At 41.6% G+C, this 26,237-nt stretch overlaps 1 long non-coding RNA gene across 1 annotated transcript; it reads left to right on the top strand.

The window, feature by feature from the left end:
• Nucleotides 1–1,504: 1,504 nt before the first annotated feature.
• Nucleotides 1,505–13,208, top strand: LOC309368150. Its single transcript, XR_014167575.1, has 3 exons — nt 1,505–1,630; nt 2,761–2,804; nt 12,774–13,208. It is a non-coding gene; the product is annotated as an uncharacterized lncRNA (long non-coding RNA).
• The last annotated feature ends 13,029 nt before the right edge of the window (nt 13,209–26,237 follow it).

Below are 26,237 nucleotides of genomic sequence, written 5' to 3' on the forward strand. Positions count from 1 at the left end.
TTGAGCCTAGGATTAATGGATCCTCCACAAGATGCAGGTGTACATGGATGGCCTTCCAAAACCACTGAAGGAAGCTCAATGGTCCATCTGCCACATGCCTTGGCTTTTGGACAGATACTTCCAATGAGAGGGAAGGGTTTAGCAAAAAAGAGTGGAAATTGGAAGTATCAGAGATTGTGACCAGTATCAGAGACTGTGACAAGAAACAGAAATTAAAATCAGGGTTAGCAGGTGGCATGGAAAGAGAGGAAGCAGGCTAATGGAGGCTTCCAATATTTGAAAATCTGGAGAAAGGGGTCAAGGAACCATCGAATCATAGAACTGGAAGGTTCATCTAGTCCAACCCCCTGCAATGCAGGAATCTGAACTAAAGAATCCATGACGGATTGCCATTCAAATTCTGCTTTAAAACCTCCAGTGAAGGAGAGTCCACCACCTCTTGTGGGAGTCAGTTCCACTGTCAAATAGCTCTTACTGTCAGAAAGTTCTACCTGATGTTTAGGAACTATTCAATTAGTTTAAATTTATGTTGGTATTCTGAATCTTTCTATCTTCAGATCTTTCTTTCTTTCTTGTCGCATATTACATTTGAAGAAAGAAGGGCTGCTAGGGATGGCAGAGGTTGATTGATTAGCCCAAAGAAACATCACTGCTCTCTCCATGTCATTAGTGGGGATGAGTAAACCATGTGAGAAAATGCCTCAGTTCTTGCACGGAGCAGTCTATGTGATTTGAACCACCTGTGGCTCACATACTCTACCAGCCAGCATGTCAGAAACTCATCCACAGCCATCAACTAAATTAGCTCCTTCCATGCTGGGCTGCTGTACTCTTGGATTGTTATTTTTTTATAAACAGACCCCGTTTCAAGGAGAACAAGATACATGATCTATTCTGAGCCCTTCTTTCCCTTTGTCTCTTGTATATAGTAGTTTCTGCTCCCAACACAGCCATTTTCTATAAAGTCACAGATTTTTGTTAGTATATCTGTATACCAACAGGCTGTGTACATTGTGGAAAGAAAACAACTGAAGTACATTTGCTTGTCTTGCACTTTGTTCTGCATATACAAAAGAATTACAAAGAAATGTGAGTTCATATACCTATTTTTGCTTAACAGTACATGTATATGTGCTTTTTTATTGCTGAGTCACTCTGTACTGTGTCTGTTTCTGTCTCTGATTAAGGTTCTGATCAATTTTGTGTAAAATGAAGCTCTGAGTCCTCCATTCACCCTTACGCAAAATAAAAGTGGCTATGACTTTCTTTCCTTTTGGTAGAAGCAGATGAAATTTGCAGGCACAGAGGCCCCTCCATAGTGGATTAAGCCTGTCAAAATGTAGACAAACAGGTATGGCTGTTGCAGACAAAAAAAATAACAGGAAGTCACTTTTCTCCCTAATCCATATCAGACAATACCTTTATTAGTTTAATTAAATCTCCTAAATCCATATTAATTATATTGGAGTTGGGGGGGGGGCTTGTCTCTTGCTCTTTCTTACAGTAGAAGAATTAAGAACTGACTAAGAGACCCCAGACTGAAGATGAATCCTGCTAGGACAGTGACATTGTGGCTGAGTTGTTCCCAGAAACAACAAATTTGGATTTGGATTCCCTCTTGAAGCAACAAGTATGCGGTTTAGGAATGCAATTTGCACCATCTTTGTCCATAGAGGCCCAGGTGACCTGTATGTTTGCACTACCGTATAGTTCTCCATGTTGAGCATCTCTTATGGCCAGTGCAGAATGCTGCAGGTCAGTGCTGAGATTGGAATGGTGCCAACACACTGGCAGAACTGACCCAGCACTCCTGCTGACATGTATGCATGATGCTGTTCCTTGACCCTCCCTCTCTCCATTCCATTATGCAGTAGTGACATGGATAACGGGAAATTAAGTGTTTGCTGACACCCCACCTTCCCTGGCCGTCTGCTACTGATTGGAGGTGTTGTGTATTTTTCGAGAGTGGACCAAGAAACCCTAGGGAAAATGTATTAAAACCCAAGTTTGTAAAGAACTGTAGAGTTGTATATCTGAGAAATTTCTCATGAAATCCAAAGTGTTGTATTTCAGAAGGAAGGGTTTCTAGCTAGATTAGATGCATGTACATATATAGCTTAACTTTATTATAATTTCTGCTGTTTCCTGTACATTATTCAAGATATTGATGGTGTCTGTAAGTCTGCACTTATTTATTTAGAAGACCTGCTTAAGTAGGGGGAAATGTGACAGTTAATGCTGGGTAATGAATAGTGCTTATCAACTTTCTGCCTCAAACTTTTTTTATATAATTGGCCCACTGCAATTACGCCATGAGTGAAACACTATTGGTTGATTTCTTATCATTGGTTTGAGGCAGATGATGGTAAATGTTGAACTGCACTCTGTATGGCATGGTACTAATGACAATTGCACCACAAATGGCATAGTGTGTAGTTTGATCAAGATAAGTTAATACTTTCTCTTTCTATAAATATAGAAGGCATTGGAGGAAACAGGGCAATAACTTAGTTTTTTGAAATGTCTTATGTTTCCTTTCCTTAATACACTCCCTTTATAGATATTATCAGATAAGTAGATTACTAAAGCTGTCTTATCAGCTGATCTAACAGAAAGGGTCTGACCCCCTACTTCATAAAACAGTCTGACAGAAATCATCTTGCCACAGATGTCAGTTATTTTCCTCTGAGCTGTTGGGATCATAATACGTGTGATGTGGCACTGATATAAAGAGAATAACTAAGTTGTTTTATTTCACAGGGCTCAGTGAAAAGAAATTTGCTCAAAACCTTCCTGTTTAACAGGTAAGTTTAGGTTTTGTGCTGCATTCCATTCATTTATCTTTCACTGAGCCAAATGAATGGGAGATATATAGATAGATATTCTGCATGAGTTTGTGCCTTCCAGCCACTGGAGACAAAAAAATTGGATATTACCGGTGGCTTATGAGCTTGCAGATTCATACCTAAAGAACCGCCTGTCAAGAAACCAAGCAAACTACTAAAGTCATTCTATTCTGGTATCAATTAGCAACTTGTGATGCCTTCTCTGCTCATGCAGCAAACAAATCTTCATCTCCATTACTGCTTATATTACCATAATATTTTTGTTACGATGGTAATAATTTTTGTGTCACTGTGCTCGCTCACATATCTATCTCAGAAAATGGCATAAATAGAGAGGGGTGGTAGATATTTGTATGAAAATAGATACTGTGAATCAAATACCACTGGTGCTTTGCTTATGGGAATACCCACTTGGGGCCATTTCCCACAAAGAAATATTAGTCTACAAATTTTGCTATGAGAGTGAATGCTACCTCTTTCCAGAGTAACCGTTATAATTTCTGGAATGGTGCCCTGGCTTCAATCTGCTGATATTACTGTGGAATATGAATGTTGGCACTTTGAGACATCATGTCCTCTAAAATCCTTTCTTGCCCTAAGAAGAGCCAGTCATATCTATTTAATTTTGGCTAGCTAGCCATTTATTACAAAGAATCCCTTAGACAAAATACAGCCGTTTTACAGCTTCTGCCTTTATAAATTCTTCTAGCTAGTTTCATCACCACTAATTGAAAACAATAACAGCATTTTTCTGAGCACTAGAGTAATTAGCAATATGATTTTAATTATGGAGACTTGCACTTTTTTAAATCAAAAAATCATCCCAGTTTCACTCCACTATAAATGATATATTAATCTTACCTGCACTGCAGAATGTTTTTTTTTTTTAAAAGAAGCAGCAGCAATGCCCTGTTAAATTAGAGGAAAATATATTTTATTTACACATAAAGTGAGAAGACATGAATATTTTTTTTTAATCATGCATGGCTATTCTTCACGTTTAATACACATTTGCAGCATTAACCATGGGTGTCCATTAAATTAAACTTGGAATTCAAAGCAGGAATGTCAAACATTTGAGCAGGTACAGTGGGATTCTATACATGTCTACTCAGAAGTAAGCTCCAGTTGGACTTATCATAAAGTAAGATAGGTGTATACAGGATTGCAGCCACAGGGTTGTAGCCAAGTTCTACTTAGAGTAGGCCCATTTAAATTAATGGACCAAGGTATGACTAATGTTAGACACAACTCCTAATCATTCTTTATTTAATAATATTTTCAAACTATGAGAACACTAGCCAATTGCATATCTGTTTACTTAACCTATTGCTTGACAGCCATCTCCTTTCTTGTAAATTGAAGCTATTGCGATGAGTCCTACCCTCCAGAGCAGGAGAAATCAAGCTTGCTCCATCTTCCATGTGGCAACCCTTGAGATATGTGAAGATGGCTATCAAATCTCCTCTCAAACTCCTCTTTTCAAGGCTAAACATACCCAGCTCCTTCAACCATTTTTCATAAGACTTGGCTTCTAGACCCTTGATCATCTTAGTTACCCTCCTCTGCACACATTCCAGCTTGTCAACAACCTTCCTAAATTGTGGTGCTCAGAACCAGACACAGTAGTCCAGGTGCGGTCTAACCAAGGCAGAATACAGTCTGCAAAGTTCAGGTATTCTGGCAATGTTGATTCGACCACTTTTTCTTCTTTGTGGTATTGGTCCTTTTGGCAGGAGATGGACCTTGCTTGCCACCAGGGAGTGATTTGCGTCAGTCAGCACTGTGATAGCCATCTGACACAAACATAGTTCAGTGTCAATCGCATGGTGACAATCAAGTTTTTCTGGTGCCAGTGACCTGACTTTGGATGTCTCCAGGACACTTGCTGTTTCAACCTGGTAGAGAAGAACATGTTCATGATGCAGCAGCTGTGATATGGACACATCTCAAGCAGCCTTTGTCGGTTCTCATTCATGCTGCGAGTACTCAAGTGCCCTATGCAGTTTTCTCATGCGTCGTGATCACTCCCAACTTTGGCATTGAAATCTCATATTAGAAATCGGCTGGGAACATCTTACTTAACTAAGGTTACTTAGTCAAGGTTACTGAAATGTAGTCATCCTGGACATTAACATTATGCCAATATGCTGTTTGACAGGAAAGGGAAAGCAGGGAATAAATCCTGTCTTCATGTCTTCTTGAAAAAGTAATTAAACCCACCTAAGGTTCGAATCCTTGCGGCGGGGTGAGCTCCCGTTGCTCGGTCCCAGCTCCTGCCCACCTATCAGTTCAAAAGCACATCAAAGTGCAAGTAGATAAATAGGTACCGCTCCGGTGGGAAAGTAAACAGCATTTCTGTGTGCTGCTCTAGTTTCACCAGAAGTGTCTTAGTCATGCTGGCCACATGACCCGGAAGCTGTATGCCAGCTCCGTCGGCCAGTAAAGTGAGATGAGCCCTGTAACCCCAGAGTCATCCGCGACTGGACCTAATGGTCAGGGGTCCCTTTACCTTTAAGAGTGTGTATCACTAGCTAAAGCTAGAAGCTCCAGCACACAATGAAATCAATGTAGCAAGTACTGTTAGGAGCAACAGGTTTTAAAGTATGCCATTTTCTCTCAGGGGGAGTTCTGTGTATTGTTCATATTTTATGTACAGTCTGCATGCTTTATGTATTTTACCTATATATTTTTACATATGTTATGTTCAATCACCCCTAAGATGCTAAGAGGGAATTGAATGCAAACTGCATAAAATTCCCTGTGAGAGCAACAGCATACTACCAAGAGTTGTTGCTCCCGGCAGGACTTTCTACATTGTTTTCAATGTACACAGTGGCAGAAGCCCTGCATACCAAGCTGTCATTTTTAGGAGGGTGAAATTAGTCTTTAGAAATAATGAAAGAGGGCAGGCGAGAAGTCTTTTGGACCACAAGCACTTTCAATTCAGTCCACCACATAAGTGTGTGTGCTTTTCTTAATGCATTCATTAAACACACACACACACACACACACCCCTTTGTCTTTAAAAGTCACATGGAATGTAAAGGATTTTTCTTTCCATTCTGTGACAAACCAGCCCAACAACATTTTTGTTTTTTGTCCACCCCTACCCAGCCTGCGTAGTGAACAACTATACAAAAACAATTCACTTTCCTCCATGTGTTAAGCATTTATTTGCACCAGCCTCTAATCTGCGAATCTTCTAATAAATATTGTTGTCATCGGGCCATATAATCCCCATGTGGGTAGCATCATTTAGGAGAGAGGAATATGCTAAGCTCTGTCCCTGCAACAATGTCTCTATCCACAGTTCCCACTATAATCATGGATGATTATAAATCACACAGGTTTTGAATAGGAATCACACACTTCATTGTCATGGAGGGTGACAGTGACAGGGATGGAGCTTAATAGTGCTTGTTCCCCTAAGAGAGTTAATAGTGTGGCCAATTAAAATACTTGCAGAGAGTTTGTGTCATAAAGAAAAAACTTGTTAAGATCCAGTACACACCAGCTCACACCACACCTGGAATACTGTGTCCAATTCTGGGCACCACAATTTAAGAAGGCTGTTGACAAGCAGAGGGCAACCAAGATGATTAAGAGTCTGGAAACTAAGCCTTATGAGGAACGGTTGAAGGAGCTGGGTATGTTTAGCCTGGAAAAGAGGAGATATGATAAAGGTAAAGGTAAAGGTACCCCTGCCCATACGGGCCAGTCTTGCCAGACTCTGGGGTTGTGCGCCCATCTCACTTAAGAGGCCAGGGGCCAGCGCTGTCCGGAGACACTTCCGGGTCACATGGCCAGTGTGACATTGCTGCTCTGGCGAGCCAGAGCTGCACACGGAAACGCCGTTTACCTTCCCGCTGGTAAGCGGTCCCTATTTATCTACTTGCACCCGGAGGTGCTTTCGAACTGCTAGGTTGGCAGGTGCTGGGACCGAGCAGCGGGAGCGCACCCCGCAGCAGGGATTCGAACCGCCGACCTTTCAATCAGCAAGTCCTAGGCACTGAGGCTTTAACCCACAGCGCCACCTGTGTCCCCGTAGGAGATATGATAGCCATCATCAAATATCTTAAGGGCTGCCACCATAGGCGCCGACTCCATGGGGCTTGAGGGGGCCCGAGCCCCCTCAAAAATTCGTTTGGGGGGGCTCCGCCCCCCCAATAATCTCCGGCGCCCCTCCAGCAGAGCGCCATCGCCGCCCCTCCCCCAGCCCAAAATGCACAGGGAGGGGCGGGCTGCATGCCTCCTGCCCTCCCTCCCGAGCAAAAGCTCCACCCAATTTCCTTTGGAGCTGATTAATAGGCGCAGCACGCTCTCCCCTATTCGCTCACGAGGAGGCGGCGCCACTTTATTTGCATATTCATGAGCTTATTTATTATTCATGAGCTTTCCCGGGCCCCCCCAATATTTTTTATAAGTCCGCGTCCCTGGCTGCCACATGGAAAAGGAAGCATGCTTGTTTTCTCCTCCTCTGGAGGGTAGGACTCAAACCAATGGCTTCAAGTTGCAAGAGAGCAGATTCCGACTAAACATTCGGAAAAACTTTCTGACAGTAAGAGCTGTTTAGCAGTGGAACAGACTCCCATGAGAGGTGGTGGACTCTCCTTTCTTGGAGAGTCATGGATACTTTAGCTGGGATTCCTGCATTGCAGGGTGTTGGACTAGATGACCCTTGGGTCCCTTCCAGCTCTAAGATTCTATGATTCTAGTCCATTCGCATCTAAGCCCTGATAAATGTATTCATACTCCAGATGTCATGAGACCCTCTGTCGTGTTGCTGCAGCAAAGACACTGCAGTGTTGCTGTTGTTGCTTTAAAAAACACCTTATTTCTTACTTTTCTTATAATCACTGCTTTTGAGTATGTAGCCTTACATACCTAACTGTATATTTAGTAATTCTATGTATGTCAGGTGGAATATGAAAAATATGTGGCATGATAAGCAAGTAGTGAACAACACCTCCCCATATGTCAGATTAATGTTTAACTTTTAAATTATGTGAACAAGTTAAATAATCCATATCATATGACAGTTCTTAAGAGCTGAGCCCCTAGATCCTATAATACGTCTTAAGAAAATGCAGTTTAAGAATTTTTTTCTGTCACAACATAGGGTATAAGACTGCACTCAGATTTTATTTGTTAAAATATTTATCCATCCACCTTTTTGCTTTCAAAATGTATTTTTTTCCTGCAAGTGTTTAAGAATTTTTTTCTGTCACAACATAGGGTATAAGACTGCACTCAGATTTTATTTGTTAAAATATTTATCCATCCACCTTTTTGCTTTCAAAATGTATTTTTTTCCTGCAAGTGTCTCTCCTTTGTAGAAGCATCTATGTAAGGGAGGCTCATCGTTTAATATATTAGCCTTCCTGAGCTTTACCTAGCAGCTTTGTATAAGCACACATGTGTCGCACTAATCTATATTACCCATAATGGATGATCAGAGTGCAATCCTGGTGGCTGCGGGCGTCTGCTTTGTCAGGATGTTCCCTGCAAAGAATGTGTTGGTGAAGAAGCACCCAGCAGAATTAGATCATCCGCCCCTCCCATCAGATGATTGATGTCAGCTGATGTACAAGAGGGTGTGGTTTTGTGGAAATGGCCCCAGAAGCCAACGTGAATGTCATGATGGGCCAAGATTGGAAGAGGAACTGTGCGTCAGTGGGTTGAGCATCTGGTTCACATGCAGGTCCAGGTTCAATCCCCGGCTTCTCCTGGTAGGGCTGGGAGAGAACCATGCCTGAAACCCTTCAGAGCCACTCCCAGTCAGTGTCATCTATACTGAGTTAAATGGGCCAATGGTTTAACTCAGTACAACACAGCTTCCTGTGTTCCTAAAGTAACACTGAGAGTAGCAGCAGCAGAAATACAGATTAACAGTTTAATTTGCAGTAGGTATCTCCCCCCCCCAAAAAAAAATATGACATGATTTTTACCTGCCTGTATATCCAGAGTACACAATCACATTATGATTAATAAATTATCACAATATTTGCAGATTACTCTCCTTAACAGTGTCCTAAACTGTATTACAGTTATATAAATATGGAGGAATATGTTCTGCATTCTTATAAAGAGCCTCTCTCATTTTTTTTTGCCCACCACAGCATAAGTAAAATTCATTCTGTTGACAGGATCAAAAGATTAGCCATAGCGGTGAGGGGCTTTTTTGTTTTATTTTGTTATTTTTCTACAGGAAGATCAATCTGGTTGCATGTTTTTGGCATAAAATATTGCTTGGTGCTACTTAGAGGGAAACCATAAATCCACCGAGGTGCTACATTAATCAACCCATCCCTGGCAGCTTAAGTATATATCTGTTAAAATGAAACTCATTGCTTTTACAGGTACATAATTTGATCCCTCTGTCATCCTTTAAGTTCACCCTTAAAGCTCTGCGAGAGATGTGGGTGTCATAACCTAACTTCACAATGAATATTCATTGTATACCTTGCAGGATTCTTTAAAAAAAAATCAAAAAAGAAGTCATCACACTCTAGGAATTGCTGTGGAAAAATACACTGTTTTTATGTGTAAGCTAGCTTCTTCAAAAATAGTGTAAATAATAATTAGAGATTTAATTAGCTGCTGCCTCCTCATGGAGCAGGCGATGTGCTGGAGAAGTTGGAATTGATGGGATGCCATGCAGAAGGGGAGATGCTGACCCTGCTCTCCTAAATGAAACCTAAAACCTAATTTTATTCAAATTAATCCCCAGCAAGTCAAGATCACTGACTTGCCAACAGAAGGTAGAAAATAAGCCAATAATGAATAAAACTCTGAGGAAACTGTTGTATTGATGTGGCAGGAAAACTCTCCTCCCTGACCTCTAAGCCTTATTCAAGTGGTGTTCTTAAAAATACATTGAGGGAGGTATGGGAATGTGCATGACCCAGCTCCCACCATGAGTTGCCTCCGACTTTTGCACATTGGGTGGAAGTGCTGAAGTTGAATTCTTCACATGAACATGCTTAGATCTGGAGCCTCAATGCATGGGGTTCCTAATTCTACATGCAAGTGATTCTACATGTGTTCAGTCAAACACACTTGGAATCCCCCCCCCTTTCAGCTCAATATAGCAAAGTCAGGGAAGCAACTGCTGGGTCCTAATATGTTTTTTTCTTTTTCCTATGAGGGAATTTTTTTGTGTAGACGAGCATTTTATGAGGGTTTTTTGTGGGGGGAGTAGGCTGTATGCCGAGACCCTTCTAATCCTCCTTCTAAGACCCTTCTAAGATTTAAATTCCTGGTTTGCTGATAGGTTAGGTAATGGGCCATTAAGTGAACAAAGGAAACAGCTCAGCACCAGAGGGCAAATGTGCAGGGCCCCTTCTTCAACTGGCTGGTAGTTAGAAAGACAGTGGCCAGGGTTGAGAGGTGAGTGATGTGAACTAGAAGCTGGAAGCAACAGGCTGGGAAGCCAGAGAGTTATAGCAATGTTTAAATCCAAGGCTGTGGCTTTTGGGGGAGCAAGACTATCTTGTGATATTAATGCTTGTGAACCCCTCTATCATAGACTCAGGTTGTATATATATGTGTGTGTGTGTAAAAAACAACAACATGAAGCATAAAGACACCACAGTCTCTGTTGTACCTCATTCCGAAGGAAACAAAAATCCTGAATGTGTGCCTGGATCCCCTGGAATCTTGCACTGCTCAGAGATTGGGGTGGCATGCTACAATATTCAATCCTATGAGTGTCCTCCATCTGCAATCTGGAGTGGTACAAGTTTATCACCTCAGTGGAACTTGCAGGCTCACTAAGAAAAACTAGTGAGTAAACTAAGCACAGTAGGCTATGAAGATATAAGAAAGCAAAGGGGGAAACAGAAGCTTCGATTTTGTTTTCCTCTGTGAGGGGCCTGCATTTTATAGCAACTCCCAGTCAATTTTCCTTTTAATTATCTGTCTCGGCTGCAGTTTTCTTACAGCAGTTCAGGACAGCTGGGCCTGCTGTAGAGGACAAGTTGTTTTCATGAATTATTTCTACTGCATTGACTTCCTTCTGATCCCCTTTGTTAATGACTCTTGTATTTGCTGCTACTAAATAACACCTATGCATTTTGCATTAGGGTCTTGTACTGAGCAATCCTCAAACTCAATGTGGGTGGCACCAAAAGGTTATTTCTATCATTGTCCTTGGAAAGCAAAAACTTTAAAATGCATTCCTTTCCCACATTGCCCTTAATTTCACACATAACAGAGTTGGCAAACACACAGAGAGAGATGCTCAGGCTAAGGATTAGCTCTTCATTTTTACCTGAAAACTTGAGCCCAGCCCATGCATATTAAAGCAGATTTTCTCTCTCTTTCTAGTAGAGTTGCTATGTGGCTTTGTTCAAATAATGCCACCCACTGCCCTTATGCTGCCCTGGCTGCATCCCCAGTTCTTATTTTATTACAAAAGCCAGCCTCTTGACCTGAAAGTGGCATAGATACAAGGCAAAAAGAGCACACAGTGTTTTTCACAAATGCTGAGGGTTTTTTTTTTTTAAAAAAATGAATCCACAGACACTTTCCATTGTTCTTCATCAAAGAGGGAAACTAAATGCAATGAAACCTGAGATAGTCAGGAGAGCATGAGACTTAATCTCAGGGTCGTAGGTTTGAGCCCTACATTGGGCAAAAGGTTCCTGCATTGCAGGGGATTGGACGACCATCATGGTTCTTTCCAACTCTATAATTCTATGACATTCAGAGAAGCAGTCATATCTAGAGAGGCAAAAGAAAGAAAGACCCATTGCCTAGAGAAGGGACTTCCTGGTTCATTTTGTAGCTCTTTCGTTGCTCTTCCCTGGGCCAGAAGTGAGAGCTGTGCATAAAGCAGCATAAAAATCCAGGAGTCTGTCCTCTTTCTAACTCAAGTCTTATTCCATGAGAATAAGGTGGGGTGGGGTTGGAGGGGAAGCAAGCCCAAACTGTTCTGCCAATGGCAACAGAGATCATCACAGATCTTGTGTGTGTGTGTGTGGTGAAGGAGGCTGTGGCTCAAAGTGGACAGTAGCTCATCAACCATATTGTTGGGGTGTGTGGCTGAGAAGGAGCAATATATACGAACCCTGCAGAATAGTCCAGGGTTGTTATCCAATCTTCTGATGTTTTAGGGTGGTTTTTTAAAGGGGAAATCCTAGGGGTGTGAAGTTGATTGGAGCATCAATGATTGAAGAGAGGGTGAGGTGATTAATCACTTTCCTACCCATTACTAGAAAAAGGGCTATTTTTGGTTGAGGGACACCACTTCTTTTTTAAAGAAAGCCAAAATGGAAAGTATTGTAATCTAAATGCAATCTAAAAGTCTCTACAATATTCATGTTTTCTAGGTTCTGAGGAATGTAATTGCCTCCTATGTTCTAGAGCTGCAGTCTTGCACACAGACCTCTCAAATCCCTTTGACTTCAATTGGTGTGTATCAGCCTCATTGTACAGGACTGAGGCTTCTGCTACACACTGATAATGTAATATCTGAATTGGACCAGATTTCTGAATATGCTTTGCCCAGTATGCTATAAGCTCATGCTTCTCACTCAGAGAACCACCACCTTTGAGAAGTCACTCTGACAGAGGTCTTTCAGGCATTTCCTTTCTGAAAACCACGTCTTCCGTCACAAAGGGAAAGAGGGCAGCCTCATTCTGAAACAGCTAGTCCCAATATGTTTTACATTGCTGCATGCATGAATGACTCCTGAAACATCTGTGTGTGAGTACTGAAAGCTGACAAGTACAAGACTGGCGGGGGCACGGAGGGAGGGAGGCTCCACTTTAACTTAACATCTCTGAAACAATTACATTTGCATGTAGGACAATCCTCAGGAGAGAACTTCTTTTTTGATCCTGTCAGTTCTCTTTATAGTTTCCGTCTTGAAGACAAGCTTTGTTTCAAGGTGTTCTATTGTTTGGTTTTATTTTTTTCAGAGAAAGAAAGATGAGGGGGTAATGAAGATCAAATGACCACCTGTTAAGGAGACAGGAGTGGGAAGAAAGAAGACAAGCAGGTCCTTTCACCTCAATGTAGAGTTGGAAAAGGTTCAGATAAAGTCAATCACAACAATCAAGGGAACAGAGCAGCTTTCCTATCCTAAGAGGAACAACAACTATGGAGTAAAATTGTAAAAAAAGCTCAACAACTTCAATCCTAAAAAACAGTCAACTTCGGTCGGCCCTCACACATGTTCACTTCATCAAATCTGGCCCTCTTTGAAAAAAGTTTGGGCAGAAGGTATATAAAATTATGTATGGTGCAGGACAGAAAAAATATTTTATCCCTCTTGCACTATATTAGAACTTGGGAGTATCTAATGAAGCTGAATGTCGGAGGATTTCGGGCAGACAAAATACAGTGCCAATTTAAGCTATGTAGGAGTTCACTCCTACAAGCAACAGTGATGGATGGCTTTAAAAGAGGATTGGGCAAGTTTATCGAAGATAAAGCTATCAGTGGTTCTAGGCCATGATGGCTCTGCTTTGCCTGCACTGTCAGAGGCAATGAGCCTCTGAAGACCAGTTGCCAAGACTCACAAGTGGGCAGAGTGCTGTTGCACTCAGGTTCTGCTTGTGTGCTTCTCATAGACATTTGGTTGGCCACTGTGAGATGAGGATGCTGGACTAGATGGGCCATTGGGCTGACCCACCAGGCTCTTCTTAGGTACCAAACGAAGTTCTGGATCATTGTTGCCTCTTAACTTAGTTGGATGATGGATACAATCTGCTTACAGGTGTTTCATCTTCTTCCGTGTAGTCAGAAGCTCAAATTCTGACAAACGCTTCACATCTGAAAAGTTTGCTCCATCCCCTTGATCAATTTGGATGTCCTTTTTCCAGTTCTACTATATCCTTTTGGAAGTGAGGCAACCAGAACTGCACACAGTATTCCAAACTGTGGCCACAACATAGACTTGATAAATCTGAATAGAAATGTGCATATCTTAGATGCTCTCTAGTGAGACTTCTGTCAAGAAACGATGAATCTGGTCAGTTTCCCGACATGAACAGTTTGTAATCAGGAGAGGAATGGTATCAGTTTTGTTTGTTTTTAAGTGTTGCTTTGCTTTGTTTCCTTATGTTTGTCTGAGCAAATTCAGCAATTATTTTGCTGCATTATTCAAAGGTATGGGAGAGCTTCTCCTATCACTCTTCATGTTTTTTAAAATGTGGCAAATTATTTTAGCACTTAATTTATCAGTTGTTTGTGTGTTGAGGGGAAAAACCAGCTACACTGAATGCATAACACATCACAAGTGACTTCACAAAGTGTAGAAAGATTTTTTAAAGAAATGGAATTTGTATTCTGTGCTGGCAATATTCCTCTATTACAGTTGCACATATTCCATCTTTTATGATAGCTTAGAGTGCTTTGGGTAGCTGAGCAGCATTTGGATAAGTGACTATTACATCCACACTTAAAATATTGATAACGCAATTGAATATTATAAGAGGATTTTCCATGGAAGCCCTTATGCACAGCAATTTTTCATGTGTCCCTGAGAAATGCTTTCGAGACTGCACTGCCAAGATGAAGGGTTTCTTCCCTCCACCTCCCTGACACCTGATTGTCTTCATTTGTTATTCAGTGACCTTAAAAAAAAAGGACTTAATTCATTTACTGAAGGGGACTGTACTGGTCCTAATGACATGTTCTCTGTGTAATTCTAATTGGTTTTCTTTTTTGAAGCATAACTAACAAAATGAAAAGCATACAAAAATAAATTTAATAATTGTAACATTTTAAAAACTCATATTACATTAATTTCTGAAGTTTGGCTCATTCTCATTCTTTCTCCCTTGATTTCAGCAAAAAGTGGTTTGCATACATATAGATACACACAATTAAATTAATTTGTTAGCCTTCAATCTCCTGTGCCCATGGGAGTAAGTCTCATTGAACTGAATGAGATTTACTTCTGAGTAGACATGCACAGACTCCTTTATTGTAACTTCAATCCATTAGTTCACACCCTAACCTTCAGAGCAGGAGAAAACAAGCCTGCTCCATCTTCACGTGACAGCCCTTTAGATATTTGAAGAGACCTCCCAGTCTCTTCTTCTCTAGGCTAAGCACATCCAGTTCCTTCAACTGTTCCTCATAAGGCTTGGTCCTCCTCTCTTTGTTGCATCTCAATGCACCTAGACCCACCCTCATCCACTATCTAAAAGTCTGAAAATGTGTATGTTGTCAGCCATACAAAAGACATTATATATGTAGAAAACCAAATACCCTAGACAGGATGTCTCGTTTTCCATATATAGGAAGTCTTTTGTATAACCAACATCTTCATATTTTACAGAAACAGATTTAACACCAAATTCACTCTTTTTGACAACTATATAATTGTGTTTGAATGACTATTTTTTACTCTCACACTGGAATGGCTATATATTGGAGCTTATATAAATAGTAGCTTAATTAGAATATGCAAATAAAAATGCAATTGGACATATTAAAAATTGGCATAATATATTTTTTGTATGACAGCCTAATGGCATATTCACATCACTGACATCTAAGGCTATAAATGATTGGGCTTTAAAAAAAGTATTCTCATATGAGCTTGATTTCATGTAAATTTTTCATCAAACACTTAATGAAACCATCTAGCAAAAAGACAACATCTGGTAAAGTTGTTTATTGCTGCTACTAGATCCCATTTCATGTAATTTCCCCCCATATATCAAGAAAGGGGTTGTGAAAAATTAATCAGGGTAGTCTAAATATTTCAGTATAATGACTATTTTTGTTCACTTGTATGGCTAACTTTTGGGAAATTTCTTAGAATGATTTGTTATTATAGAATGTCAAGCAAATCAGCAATTGTCAATTTTATTAAAACAGGAATATAATGGCAATGCTACAAATAATAGAATTCATATTATACATCTCAACTGTCTTGGCAATCTTTAAAATAGTCCTGTAGGGGAGCTCAGTTTTCTTCTCCTGGTGTTATGCTGAAAGAATGATAGATTGGTTAAAGTTAGTGCAGCATTTCCAGATCACACATGGCACCAACTCTGACGCTTCCTCGCCCTACGCCAGAGGCAGATTTAGGGGAGCACAACTGGTTTGGTTGCACTGGGCATGGAGCCTCAGGGACACTGAATGGAGTGTGGGAGGTGGAGGGCTCTGAATTCCGGCATTTCGCACAGGGTGCCACTAAAAGTTGAGACCCCAAGGTCTGCCACTGCCTACCCTAGCTTGGTTAACTGAATGCTGCCAGGAGAGTATCACTGCTGCTCCAAGCCCCTCCATATCCCACTCACGATTGCCAACTTGAATAAAATATGGGGGGGGAGGCAGGTAAGCCCCGCTCCACATAATTGGTCACATGACATGGTGCATGCACACCATATGAATGGCAATGTCCATCAACTCAGTGGGGGGGGGGGGGTTGGCTCCCTCAGATATTTTATTGAGGGGCTAAATGGAACTTGGCTCGTAGGAGTTGGCTCCTATGAGCTCCTGTTGGACACTGGTTGCTTACCGGTGAGAACAATTTCAGAAGAAGAACATAAACTCTATCTAAAATTTCAGAGCAGGAAATGGCTGGTCCAAAACTGCTTCAAAGGGTAGTTGTTGCTTCTTGCTGATCTTTGTGCATAATTTTTGATTAGTGTCAGCTTCCTCTCATTTGGAACAAAGTGATTAATAATGACAGAGCAGCCTGGAAGCAAGAGTAGGAGTGTGTCATATTATTTCATAATTCATAAAGCCTTTTGGCACTTCATATTTCACCACATGCTGAAATTAACTTTTACCTGTCTTATAGCATAAACATGTATGTACGGGGGGGGGGAGGGGACTTAACATTCCATTTCTTAATATGGAATACCCAAATCTTGAAAATTGATACTTTGACCTCAGTAATGCAGAATAAACATTGTACATTAAGTTTTAAAAAAGACTAAGTTTGTTCAGCAAACTTAGTTTGTGCTGCTTCCTAAGTGGAAAATTATAGGGGTACCTCGGGTTACATACACTTCAGGTTACATACGCTTCAGGTTACAGACTCTGCTAACCCAGAAATAGTAACTCGGGTTAAGAACTTTGCTTCAGGATGAGAACAGAAATTGCACGGCGGCAGTGGGAGGCCCCATTAGCTAAAGTGGTGCTTCAGGTTAAGAACAGTTTCAGGTTAAGTACAGACCTACCTCTGGAACGAATTAAGTACTTAACCCGAGGTACCACTGTAATTCTCAAAAGATTTTGGGATTCTTCTTGCTCAGGAGCTAGGGTGAATTGAGAGATCGTTGCAGCAGTAAGGAGGAATGTTGCAGGGTGGTCTTTGTCCTCAAGGCCTCTCGATAACTGCTTTCCCACCTCAAGGAATATGCAAGAAGTGGCCTCAACATTTGTACCCTGGATGTACAAATCCCCACTCAGTCATGATACTCACTGGGTGGCCTTGAATCTGTCACTCTCTCTTTGCCCAACTAACCTCACAGGATAGCAGACCCCCTTGAGCTCCATGGAAGAAAAGCGGGATATAAATGTAATAATAAGTCCCCTTGTGTTCTTGAAAGCATGAAGACATAATGGATGATGCTGTAAAGCTACTTGGGTGTCTATAACAATCATTCCACTCTACTGGTTTCCTTTGCTGCAAGAACAGTGATGATCAAAGCAAATGTCTGCCATCCAGAAGTGTCACCATTGAAAGGGACAGTTCTGTATGTTCAAAGAGTTCCAGGAACTGAGTTTTCTTCTCGACTGGGAAAACTCCAATGATGAGTTAAGGGCAGTATTCATAGTCTTTCCTCAAGTGGTTTTGAGATTTCCTCCCACCCTTCTTCCTTTAAAGCTATTGTTGCTACCTCTGCACTTCTGCCCAGACAAACTGAATTAATCAACAGAGCTGTGACACCTTCTTTCTACTCCTGGATAAGGAGGTTGCTATATAGGGTTGCTATATAGTCAGGAATTCTGACCCCACCACCTCTCACAAATCTATGTAGCTGGAGATTCTACCCAATTAAATCTCATTTTCAGATAACTCACTATGGAACTCACTATGGCCCTACAACTATTAAGGACATGACCTTTTCACCTTGAAGGGGAACATTATCGGGCTCTTCAGTGCCTCTATATTTCTGCTAGATTCATGTGGGGGCATCTTTCTTTTTATGAAAACTTGCATTTTGATTCTTTAGGTGAGATTTCCTGTGACTCAGTGCTCATTAATAATATTTTTCTTGTCTGAACTTCTCTTTTGTTGGTGAAGCACATGAAATTGCCTTTTTTATGCTTTTTGTTCTTTTTCTTGCTCTCCCATCTAGACACCCACCGTCTTTTCTTAAAAAAATTCCAATTATACTACTTTTTGAAGTGTGCCTTCTCGCCTACCTTTTATCACTTATTTATGATAAAGTCATGACTTCTTTTTGACTGACTGACTCTTTCACTTTAATACATAAATCTTTGTATTTCATAAAATTTGAGGAATGACAAAATCATCAGTATTCTAATGGTATCTTCACTTAACTGTTTTTGTCACCTATTAATTCTTAAACGGTTTGCCTTATTCCTCCTAATTTCAATGGGATGTTTATGACTTAATTATTTATGACCGTACTGCCTTTCCTTTCAGATTATACAGAGTATTCATCATTATTACATCTTGTAACTGTCACATACTAAATGCAAAGGAGGTCAGGAATGCTCATTAGTAATTACAGTTTTTGAAAGATATGAACCTGTCACAAATTATTTTCAGTTTTCCTCCCCCCCCCAAAAAAAAGAACATTCCAAGTTTCTTGGGAAGCTGTAGGTCCTCATAACTCCTACCATATAACTCCTTTAAAAAGGTAAAGGGACCCCTGACCATTAGGTCTAGTTGTGGCCGACTCTGGGGTTGCGGCACTCATCTCGCTTTATTGGCCGAGGGAGGGGTACCTATTTATCTACTTGCACTTTGACGTGCTTTCGAACTGCTAGGTTGGCAGGAATATAACTCCTTACCTGCCCATTATTAAAAATGTAACCGAATTTTAACCTTTCTTTCACATTAAACAATATGGATGTATTCAGCTAAACCACCATGGAAATATTATTGTTAGTGCAATAGGATTTCTCCCATCTTCCATGTGTCGGGTGCCCCTTCAAAATCTGCACAGAAGGTTGAGGAAATCCCTAGGACAGGTTTAGGGGAAACATTATGTAGAAGTGGTTAGGTTCCATTGTGGAACTACATGCTTAGTGCTACAATGAATACAGCCCTAGGATCTTAAGGCCCTGCCTCTGCTTGATCAAACCATTTAATTCACAGAGCTTGTGTTGAGCAATTGGAGGGGAAGCTTGATAGAAATGTGGAAAGCATGCACAGACTCCCATCACACTCCTTTATGGTTTTGTACATGTGCTCTTTGACAAGAGAGAAAACCTGGTTTTGTTGAGCCAAATAGGCATGCTACCAATGATACTGAAAGAGATCAAACTATGAAATACCATCTTATCAGGAGTTCCAGCATAGTAATCAGGCCTTTAGAGTGGCAGCACCTACCTTTTGAAATTCCCTCCTGTTAAATATTAGAGAGGATCTGCCTCTATTTTCCTTTCTGAAATATATATTAGATTCTTGTAATTGTATTTTTTATCACTGATATGCTTGCTGCCCTGGGATCCAGGAGGATGGGTGGGATATAAATTTAATAAAACAATAAATAATAAAAAGATAATGAAATCATGGTATCTATGAGTATGAACTGAACATTTCATTCCTATATTGGAATTAAAATACACTTGTCCCCTTGTATACTTGTATCCTGTAGATTTTATTGTTGTGAGCTGCTTTGGGACCTACATGGTGAAAAGTGGGAAACATTTTTTAAAATTAAATATAAATAAATAAACTCCACAGGAATGGCTAAATCTGCTCCTACAGTGGCACTTGTGTGACTCATCTCTAGCCCAAGACTCTTGAGAATACGTAACTAAGAAAGCAGCATAGGCTAGGAATGAAAGTAGGGGTACTAACCATGATGGCTACTTATTGTCTCAACAGTCAGAGTTACAGCCATGTTGGTCTGTCGTAGTCGAAACAAAATAAATAAATTCAAAAAAATCCTTCCAGTAGCACCTTAGAGACCAACTAAGTTATTTATTGGTATGAGCTTTCGTGTTCATGCACACTTCTTCAGATACACTGAAACAGAAGTCACCAGACCCTTACATATAGTGAGAGGGTGGGGAGGGGTATTACTCAGAAGGGTGGTGGGAATGGGTGATTGGCTGATAGGTGTGGTAAACCTGTTGACGACTGTTAATGACTGCAATTGGTCTTACAGGAAAAAGCAAGGGGTGAGATTGTTGGAATTCTGCTACCCGGTCATCGGTATGTGCCTATCTGATCAGGCACAGGCTGAATTCCTTAGACCTCCCTCCGGCGTCTCCCGGCAGGATAAACAACACGAGGTCCGTTCCGGTGATTTTCCTCAGGCTGTGAGGAAAACACACCAACTGCTTCTCCTCCTCTCCTCCTCCCTGCATATCCCCAGGGAGGGGAATCAGACACAGACAGTAACGTATCTACATGTCCTTTTATTTGTGTCTTTTAGCAGTCATCCAGAAAACATGTCTGCTCTCTTCAACATACAGAGAGAGACTCCACCCATGTACATCCTGTACAGGTCATATGTCAAACCCACTGAGCTAACATCCGGTGCTCAGTACAGAATGGACTGCCCCTTTGTTCCCATGGCAACAGTCACAAACATCCTGTTTGGCTTTCCAGCCACAAGCAGCAGACTGTGCTGCCTTTGCTTGCTGCAGCTTTGGTGCTTTAGAATAACATCCTCCCCCTAAAGTATCAATGCGTGCTGCGAGCAAAGCGTCATCCAGAGAAGAAAAACAAACAGTTGTTATACTTATAACATTCCCCTGTTGTTTCAGTTCCACCCTTGGAACTACCCGCCACTGGTTTTACCAATGTACCTCTCTGGTTGTGTGACTTCCAAGGAATGAGTGCTTCTGCATTACCTTGGTTAACAACTCTCTGTTGTGCCTTTGTCTCTGACTCAGACACAGCTTCAATCTGACCTTGGTCGTTTACAACAGCAACACATAAGTTAGCAAACTCTTGTGAATACCTCTTGGGTGGTACACCCTTCGTTGCTCTCTCAGACCTACGTAAGAGGTGCTGCTCTTCTCTACTTTCTGGTTCAGCCTTTGAACTCTCTGGAGAACCAGTACTAAGCTTAATCAGTGGTTCGTCCTCCTCTTCTGAGGGACTAGTCATTGTGTGAGACTTCCTCTCAATGACTGTGACAACTGAGCTGTCTGAGCTATCGCTGTCATCATCAGTACTACTGAACTCAATAAAATCAACATCATCATCATCATCAGAATCATCTTCACCTGTGGGAAATGTGTGAACAACCACTCTCTCTTGTTCAGGAGCACTCTCTAGAAATTTTGTGAGAATCACCTTTCCAGATTCAGACAAAATTACTCTGTAGAGACCCTTTTCATAACCCACAAAAATGCCTCTGGCATTCTTCACTCCACCTGGAGCTTCTGTTCTCACATGAGACCCAAAAACCTTGAAATGGGCAACAGAAGGTTTTCTGTGGAACAGTTTCTCAAAAGGAGAACTTCCCAACTCTTTTGAAAACTTTCTCAACCACGTGTAACAATATGACATTAGCGATTCAGCCCAGTACTCATGTGGCAGATGTGAACTAAGCAATTGCGCATGCATTCCCTTTTGCAATTCTTTGTTCACCCTAACACAAACACATCTATTCCAAGCTTCTTCGGAAGCTGCAAGTTTGTGTTTTATCCCTTTCTTCTTCAGGAACCTCTGGAACTCCTGTAAAAGAAAAATTGGCTTCTCATCTGTGCAAAGACAATCTATGTCAGCATCATGCATATTTTTAACCTTGTCACAAAACTCTTTAAACCTTTCTAAGGCTTCTTTCGGTCTCTCCAAAAGATAAATCCAGACAAAACCTGTAAAAGAATCAACACATATTAGGTAATACTTTGCATTGCCTCTAGAAGGTTCTAAAGGACCAATCACATCAGCATACACCCGCTGAAATGCCCTGTTGACCCTCGAGGTCACCTGCTTGGCGTTTTTCTCAGCTACACCTGCAAAAGAGATCATGTTAAAATCACAAGAATTACATTTCATGTAATCACTTTGATCAAAAGTCAACAAATACAGTCCATCTTTCTCTTTGGCAGAAAGATACAACTCTCCATCTTTGTAGATCTCGCAGTTCTGATCATCATAGGACAGTTTTAGTCCCTTCTTGGCAATCTGCGAAGCGCTGAGCAGATTGTACTTCAATTCTGGAACCAAATAAACATTGTTTATAGTCAAGTTCAGACTTTTAAGATACACAGTCCCAATTCCGGTCGCTTCCAGCTCTTGACCGTTGGCTAGTTGTACCGCGAAGCTTTGCTTCTTAAACGTGGAAAACAGTCCTCTGTGTCCCGTCATGTGAACTGTGGCTCCAGTATCCAAAACGAAAGAATTCCCCGCTTCTGGTGTGGCTTTTAGCGACATCAAAGCCTTTGCAGTCTTTGCCTTTGGCTTGGTGTGACCTTTGTCTGACGCGTCAGACTTTGTGGAGCTCGCCTTGGCTCCTTTCTTCCGACGTGGCTTCGTACAGTTCCGCTGTAGATGCCCAGTCTGGTCACAATTGTAGCATCGGACAACGTTCATAGCTACAGCATCTCCTCCAGTAGCTTGAGCAGTGGGGGCGTTAGAACTCCGTTCTTCCCTCCCTCTGTCCTTCACGTCTAGGGCGGCAAGTCTGTCATGTTCATTCAACACGACGGCAAAGACCCTCTCCGACGTGAGATCATTCGCTGGGAGGGACCCCAGCTGACTGGCAACCGTTTTGTAAGTCCGACTCAGGCTGTTGATCACCATGAAGCAAAACACTTCCTCCTGCAGACGGAAATTGCGTTCCACCATCTGTTGACGCAGAAATTTCATTTCCGTCAGGTGCGCTTGAACATCTCCATCAGGCGCAAGCCTCAGGTTGGTCAGCTTCTCAAAATACAGCAACGCTGAAGAACCTGCATCTCTCTGATGTGTCCTTCTCAGCGTGTCCCAAACATCTCTCGCGTGCTCTAAGCCTTGAATGTGTATCAACTGCGAATCTGACACGCACAGAATTATGGCAGTTCTGGCCTTCACATCCTGTGACTCCCAAGCACGCGTTGGCGCTGCAGGAATGGGGTTCTCAATCACGTCAAACAGTCTCTGATTCTGCAGCAGGGCCTTCATCTTAATAGACCAAGATGCATAATTGTCACTGGTCAAAAGGGGCGGAGAAGGCAGGCCTCCCCCCTTCTTGGCATCCATTGTGAGTCCTTGCATTGACTCTTAAAAACACAAGCCTCTAAAATCCAATAGCTGGCTTGTTTACACTCTGTGCACCTGGCAGCTCTCAACGCTGGCTGCGTTGGAAATTTCCAGGAGCTCCTTAGCCTTTGTAGTCATAACATTCTATTGTTGCTTTCACTTCTCCTCTCTGAGGATTAGCCTTCACTGAAAGGCGTCGCTTAGCAACAGCACATTCCAATCCCTTGGAGAAGAAACCACAGGAATGTTTGGTATGCGGTTTCACTTTTAACCGGAGCCGTTTCCCATACGCTGCTCCCTCGAAGCAGAGAAATAACTCAATCTGCTTTCACTCTTCTAAGCCCGAAAATCACATACCTGGGCTCCGTGGCTTTTGCTTCAGCTTGCTCTGGTCAGCTTCTGGCTGCAGAGAATCAGCTTTCTCAGGTCAGGCATCCATGGAAGCCACTTCTTGATGCAGAGGGCGATGAAAACAGCAACCATCAGCTCTGGTACCAATGTTGGAATTCTGCTACCCGGTCATCGGTATGTGCCTATCTGATCAGGCACAGGCTGAATTCCTTAGACCTCCCTCCGGCGTCTCCCGGCAGGATAAACAACACGAGGTCCGTTCCGGCGATTTTCCTCAGGCTGTGAGGAAAACACACCAACTGCTTCTCCTCCTCTCCTCCTCCCTGCATATCCCCAGGGAGGGGAATCAGACACAGACAGTAGCGTATCTACATGTCCTTTTATTTGTGTCTTTTAGCAGTCATCCAGAAAACATGTCTGCTCTCTTCAACATACAGAGAGAGACTCCACCCATGTACATCCTGTACAGGTCATATGTCAAACCCACTGAGCTAACATCCGGTGCTCAGTACAGAATGGACTGCCCCTTTGTTCCCATGGCAACAGTCACAAACATCCTGTTTGGCTTTCCAGCCACAAGCAGCAGACTGTGCTGCCTTTGCTTGCTGCAGCTTTGGTGCTTTAGAATAACAGAGATGGCTAAAAATAGCTTTATCATGTATAATGAGATAAGAATCCAATGTCTCTATTCAGACCAGGTCTCTCCATGGTTTTAAGTTTGGTAATAAGTTTCAATTCAGCAACTTCTCTTTCCAGTCTATTTCTGAAATTCTTTTGTAATAAGACAGCTACTTTGAGATCTTGTATAGAATGTCCTGGGAGATTAAAGTATTCGCCTACTGGTTTCTCTGTCTTGTGATTCCTGATATCAGATTTATGTCCATTTATCCTTTGGCGTAGGGTTTGGTCTTGGAGAAAGTGTGGCATAGTTTCCTCACATATTCAGTAGGATAAGTGGATTGTAGGGGGTTCTTAATTCTAAGACCCTTAGGTATAATGTCCAGGTTCTTGCATTTAGTCAGAAGATGTCAGTCTGTACCTGTGCAAGTTTCTTGGTGAGGTTGATGGACTTACATTCCAATAGTCAGAAGCAGTCATGATTTTGAATACCAGTTGCTTGAAACCACAGGAAAGGACATGCTCAGGTTGTGCTTAGGAGTTCCCACAGGAATCTGGTTGGCCACTCTGAGAGCAGGATGCTGAACTAGATGTGTCATTGGCCTGCTCTAGTAGGATCTTCTTAGATTCTCTTCTTAGGGCCAGCAAGGGAAGCTGTGATCTCCTGAGAATTGAGTAAGGGAATGGCTGCAGAAAGTGGTGGTTAAAAGATAACAGAGAAAAGTGAGTTAGGGTCATCACAGCTAGTAGTATTTGTTGTGGACAGTGAAATGGCCAGAAATAACAGCCCCATGACATATATCTGCTTTGGGAGGTTTTTGTTTTGTTTTTGGAAACCAGATTTATTGATGAAATCAGTAAAATACTTACCCAAGAGCAGCATTTTGTTATTCTTCAGTAACCAACAGGTAATTTGTTGCTTTTCTAGAGACCCTCATTTTATACTTTGAGGTGAAGGAAGTTTAATTTTTGTAGACTCTTCTTCTGCAACAAAGTCCACAAGATTCTCTTGCAAATCTTACCCATTTTTGTAATCAGTGCATGAATGCAATCACAGCCCATTAGCACAGTCAGATATGTTAAAATTAATTAGCAGTTGTTGCTCTTCATACTGAAGATGCAACCTTTCCTGTTCCGACAACATTTTGAACAAATTAAATCAGTTTTCACATCTGACAGAAATAAGCATGTCCATTTAGCCATAGTCATTTCTTAATCTTAAAATTTCAGTCTTAAAATTAAAGTAGAAATACTAATTGTAAAATGACTTAATAGTTCATTAATCTACGGTTTCAAGCTGTATGCTTTTATTAACCTTTTGCCAACTTTATTTACTTTGTTTGGCTTTATGATTAAATGAAGCTGATAGACTGTGAAAAGAGATGCATGGGTGCAGAAATGCTTGCCCCTGGCCTTTCACAACATGGTCAGAGAGGAGGAGGAGGTGGAAAACACCAGCCTGCTCTTGGATAACATTAGTTAGCTTAGATCCAGAGTTTTGCCAAACTTCAGCCTTACAAGAAATCCACAGGGAGAAAAGGAGCACCAGGAGAAGCAGTCCAGCTGATAGGGAAAGGGTTTTCTCTTTCCTTCTTCATTCTCCAACTAAAATTTTCACCTCCTGAAACTGCTTTCTCCTAGTAGAAGCAGGATTAATCACTGGAATTTGACCCATGTTTGTGTGAAATTCAGGGGCAGACTTTGGTAGTATGGCATCCCATGTGAAGCCAAAATTTGGTGTGCCTCCCAAGCAATTGCCAACCAGCTGCACTGGTGCAACAGGAAGCTAGCACTCTCTCCCCTCTTCTCCTATCCTACTCTACCCTCTCCCTTCTTCCTCTCCTTTGTTTCTAGCCTGCTTCCCCCCCCCCAGCCCAGAAGGGATCTCTTGGGATTTCCTCCCACCTTTGCCTCCTCCCTCTCTCCTTTCTATCCCTCTTTCTCAAACATAAATAATAATTCAATGCTTCAGAAATCCCCCCCTCTTTTTTCCTCCCCACTTTTTTCCAAAGAAAGAGATAAGCCATGGACTTTTTTAAAAAAAAATCAGGCTTGTACAATTAAAGTGAATTAAAGTGCTCTGTTGCTGCAGCACAAAAAATGC

This window comes from Podarcis melisellensis, assembly GCF_964234715.1.
Source record: "Podarcis melisellensis genome assembly, chromosome: 4".
In the NCBI taxonomy this organism is placed as follows: domain Eukaryota; kingdom Metazoa; phylum Chordata; class Lepidosauria; order Squamata; family Lacertidae; genus Podarcis; species Podarcis melisellensis.